Genomic DNA, 5,489 nt, shown 5'->3' on the forward strand with positions numbered 1-5,489 from the left:
ATTGGAATTCTGGGTTGAGCTCCCAATGTCTAATAGGGCAAAAACATTGTCGCAGGTGGTTTTGGGTAGATGTCATCAGTCACCCCTCCCTCTGTGAAAGCAATGGCAGACAATCATTTCACGCCTTTTTACCATGCAGAGGCCATACCATGGCAAGCGTGCAGCCCGCTCAGCTCACCAACACCACCGCTGTTGTGTCCTGGGTGCTGCTGTCAGCAGACGGTGCAGTAGGGCAGCTAATCTTCGTCATATACCGCTTCCTCTGCAACTCTGTTCTGCTGCTCTTGTCTCAATAGCGAATTTCTCCATCTTGTCTGTCATGGGCTCCCAGGTACGGTGTGTTCTTCCTCGGGAAATGTGTGCAGTGCTGTCTGCTCTCCTGGTGCCATGAATCCACCCCGCAGGTCCTCTCGTTGTTCTGTATAAATATTTATTCTCGTGCCATCCGTTGTCATCCACCACTTCCGCAGCAACTCTGCTCTCCTGCAGATGCCATACCATGGCAAGCATGGAGCCTGCTCAGCTCACCACTGCTGTCGTGAGCATTGTAAACACCTCACGCATTATCCTGCAATATGTGCGGAACCTGCAAAAGCAGGCAAGGAGGCAACGATAGTGCAATCACGATAGTGATGAGGACATAGACACAGACTTCTCTCAAAGAAGGACTCTGGAAATTTGGACATCACAGTGGTAATGGGGCAGGTTCCTGCCATGTAACACTGATTCTGGGCCTGGGAAACAAGCACAGACTGGTGGGACTGCATAATGTTGCAGGTCTGATTCCCAGTGGCTGTGAAACTTTTGCATGCGTAAGGGCACTTTCATGGAGCTTTGTGACTTGCTTTCCCCTGCCTGGAAGTGCAAGAATACCAAGATGAGAGCAGCCCTCACAGTTGAGAAGCGAGTGGTGATAGCCCTGTGGAAGCTTGCAATGCCAGACAGCTACCGGTCAGTCGGGAATCAATTTGGAGTGGGTAAATCTATTGTGGGGGCTGCTATGATCCAAGTAGCCAGTGCAATCACTGACCTGCTGCTATCAAGGGTAGTGACTCTGGGAAATGTGCAGGTCATAGTGGATGGCTTTGTTGCAGTGGGATTCCCTAACTGTGGTGGGGCGATAGATGGAACCCATATCCCTATCTTGGGATTGGACCATCTTGGCAGCCAGTACATAAACTGCAAGCGGTACTTCAATGGTGCTGCAAGCACTGGTGGAACACAAGGGACGTTTCACCGATTTATCAATGTGGGATGGCCGGGAAAGGTGCATGATGCTCACATCTTCAGGAACTCTGGTCTGTTTGAACAGCTGCAGGAAGGAACGTACTTCCCAGACCAGAAAATTACCATTTGGGATGTTGAAATGTCTATAGTTATCCTTGGGGACCCAGCCTACCCCTTAATGCCTTGGCTCATGAAGCCGTACACAGGCACCATGGACAGAAGTAAGGAGCAGTTCAGCTATAGGCTGAGCAAGTGTGGAATGGTGATAGAATGTTTATTTGGACATTTAAAAGCTCACGGTGCAGTTTACTGACTAGGTTAGACCTCAGTGAAACCAATATTCCCATTGTTATTGCTGCTTGCTGTGTGTTCCACAATATCTGTGAGAGTAAGGGGGAGACATTTTGGCAGGGTGGGAGGTTGAGACAAATCATCTGGCGGCCGATTACGCACAGCCAGACACCAGGGCGATTAGAAGAGCACAGTTGGGCGCCCTGTGCATCAGAGAAGCTTTGAAAATCAGTTTCATGACTGGCCAGGCTATGGTGTGACAGTTCTCTTTGTTTCTTCTTGCTGAAAACCCACCCCCTTGGTTGACTCTACTTCCCTGTAAGCCAATCAACCTCCCCCTTCTATCACCGCTTTCAGAGGCAATAAAGTCATTGTTTCCAAATCCTGCATTCTCTATTAATTCCTCACACAAATAGGGGGAAAACTCGCAAGGTAGCCTGGGAGAAGTGGGTGAGGAGGGAAGCACCGGGTGGGGTGGTGGATGAGAGGAAGGAAGGACAAGGCCACACTACAGTTCAAAACTTATTGAATGCCAGCCTTCTGTTGCTTGGGCAATCTTCTGGGGTGGAGTGGCTGGGTGCCCGTAGCCTCCCCCACGTTCTTGGGCATCTGGGTGAGGAGGATATGGAGGAGGGCAGGCGGTTATATAGGGGCTGCAGCAGCGGTCTGTGCTCCTGCTCTTTCCTGTAGCTCCACCAGATGCCTGAGCATGTCAGTTTGCTCCCTCATTAGTCTCAGCATTGCATCCTGCCTCCTCTCAGTGTGCTCCTCCCTCCTCTCATCACATTCATTTAACACTTTCCTGGACTCTGCCATTTTTTGCCTCCTCTCATTCTGCTGAGCTCTTTCAGTGTGGAAGGACTGCATGAGCTCTGCGAACATGTCATTGCGAGTGCGGTTTTTTTCGCCTTCTAATCTGCGCTAGCCTCTGGGACGGAGATGATAGGGGGAGTGTAGAAACATTTGCAGCTGCAGGAGGAAAAAAGAGAGAGTAGTATTTAAAAAGATACATTTTAAGAACAAAGGAAAGACTATTTCACACTGAATCATGCGATTCACATTACATAGCACATGTCCTTTTGGTACAAGCTTGCATTTTGCCTCTTATATTGAGTGCCTGCTGGTTTGGTGTGAGAAATCACACACACTCTGATGGGCAACAGAATTTGGCTTGCAGGCAGCTATGGTAAGGCAAAGGATTTCAGCTTCTTCAACCTTCATAACATTTGAGAATGGTTTCAAACAGCAGCGCTCTCCTTTCCCATACCAAGCAAAGCCCATTTGGTTGGCCATTTAAAAGGAGGGGCTATGGTTTTAGGGTGAATGTGCAGCACAATCTAGGCGCTGCCCCCCCGGCCCCAATTCTCTGGGATGATCACTTCACCCCCACCCCTCACCACTAGCTAGTATCAGGGAAGATCCCTGTCAGCCAAATGCGAACAGCTCAACATGAACGGGCCTCCCACCACCGTGTGGCTAACAGCGGGGATGATTTCTTTTCAGCCAAAGGCAAACAGCCCAGCAGGAATGGGCACCTCTGAATGTCCCCTTAAACAAATTTCCCGTATTTCAGCCAAGTGACCATGAATGATATCACGGTCCTGAGGCTAACACAGAGATAAAAAACGGATGTTGCTTGAATGCCACCAAAGCCTGGGCTCATTCGCTGCAATGTTTTGTTCTGCAATGATTCCAGACTACTTGCTACTGGCTTGGCGTAGTAAAGTGTCCTACCATGGAGAACAGAATAGGGCTACCCTCTCCAGAAACCTTCTGCAAAGGCTTTTAGAGTACCTCCAGGAGAGCTTCATGGAGATGTCCCTGGCGGATTTCCGCTCCATCCCCAGACACGTTAACAGACTTTTTCAGTAGCTATACTAGCTGCGAATGCATCCCAAGTCTTCAGGGCAAATTAATCATTTAAACACGCTTGCTTTTAAACCCAGTATTATATTTACAAAGGTACACTCACCAGAGGTGCCTTCTCTGGCTTCATGGTCCGGGAGCCTGCCTTGAGAGGGTTGGGAGGGTATTGGTTCCAGGGTGATGAACAGTTCCTGGCTGTCGGGGAGAAAGGATTCTCCGCTTGTCTGCTGTGCGCTATCCTCAACCACTTCCTCCTCCTCATCTTCCTCATCCACAAAATCCTCATCCCTGTTGCGTGAGACTCCCCCTTTGAAGGTGTCCACAGACAGTTGTGGGGTAGTGGTAGGGGCCCCCCTTAGAATTGCATGCAGCTCATCATAGAAACAGCATTTATGAGGCTCTGACCCAGAGTGACCATTTGCATCCTTTGCTTTTTGGTAGGCTTGCCTCAGCTCCTGAACTTTCACACTTCACTGCTGAGTGTCCCTGTTGTAGCCTCTGTCCATCATGCCCTTGGAGATTTTGGCAAATATATTGGCATTTTGTCTTTTGGAACGGAGTTCTGCCTGCATGGATTCTCCTCCCCATACAGCAATCAGATCCAGTACCTCCAGTTTGGTCCATGCTGGGGCTCTTTTGCAATTCTGGGACTCCATGGTCACCTGTGCTGATCAGCTTGCCATGCTGGCCAAACAGGAAATGAAATTCAAAAGTTCCCGGGGCTTTTCTTGTCTACCTGGCCAGTGCATCTGAGTTGAGAGTGCTGTCAAGAGCAGTCACAATGGAGCACTCTGGGATAGCTCCCGGAGGCCAATACCATCAAATTGCATCCACACTACCCCAAATTCAACCCAGCGAGGTCAATTTTAGTGGTTAAACCCCTCGCTGGGGAGGAGTATAGAAATCGATTTTAAGAGCCCTTTAAGTCAACAAAACAGGCTTGGTCATGTGGACGGGTGCAGGGTTAAATCGGCCTAACACTGCTAAATTCGACCTAAACTTGTAGTGTAGACCAGGGCTATGACTCTTGTATTCTTCCTTCTATTTGTCCCTCATTCACTTCCTTGACAATTTGGGAGGAGTGAGAGCTCTGGAGCAGCAAAGCTCCTCTAAATCAGAGAGGGGGGGAGCATTCTTCCTCTGCTCTCATCAGAGGAGGAGGAGCTGTGCCCAAGTTCCCCTCTATTTTAGCCTCTGTTCCAGATGATGTCATCTCAAATACTGTTTTTCTATCACACAGACTGCTGCTCATCCCTCTCTTACTCCAATAGATTGCTTTGAGATTACACTATTTGATTTTTATCACATCCTAAGAACCAATTTCAAATCCTCTCATTCCTAACCTATAATTTGATTTTCTTCTCCTTTTTCTTATTCCATTAGACATCAGTTTGTCATACTCTTATTATTTGGCTTTGTCACCCTGTGAAAACACTGCTTCAAGATTCTGACTGGCACAATCACTGGTTCCATCTCCCCATCATCCATCCCTGCCAGCATATCTCTCTCTCTCTCATACTCATTCCCTCCATTAGAGCACCATTTACTTATTCTCTCTCTCTCTCTCTCAAGCTATTATTGACTTCCTCACAATCTACTCTTGACTCATTCTTTTATTGTGTAGGTAGCCAAATCAACTACTCTCTCTGAACTCTATATTCTAAAGCAGGTAGCAGTGCCTGGCTTGTCTGTTTGCCTTTTTCTCTCCAGTAGTTTGAGTGCTAGTAAGCAAGCTAAAATCTTTTCCTTTCCTTGGTCCCCACATGACAGCACAAAACTGATTACTGTCACTCATTGCCTTTTCATTCAGAGCTGTATGTCATCCACAGCATATTTTTCCCCATAGCTTCCAGATATGAATAGGCAACAGAAACATTGTTATGCCAGGATAGCTGGCTCCATCTGCATTTAACACATCAGTCTAGGACACAGTCATCATTAGGGGTAATGGAAATTCATGGGCATAGAAAGTATGCATATTCTGTGGATTTAGAATATCCAGTGGATTGCTTCCAAATTTTTCCGGTTTATACAATATCTAAGCTTTCATTTAAAAAAAAAAATTCTAGCCCTTCTGGTTGGAAAGATAGGCTTGATAGAGTAAG

The sequence above is a fragment of the Mauremys mutica genome, chromosome 9, assembly GCF_020497125.1.
Source record: "Mauremys mutica isolate MM-2020 ecotype Southern chromosome 9, ASM2049712v1, whole genome shotgun sequence".
Classification (NCBI taxonomy): Eukaryota; Metazoa; Chordata; order Testudines; family Geoemydidae; genus Mauremys; species Mauremys mutica.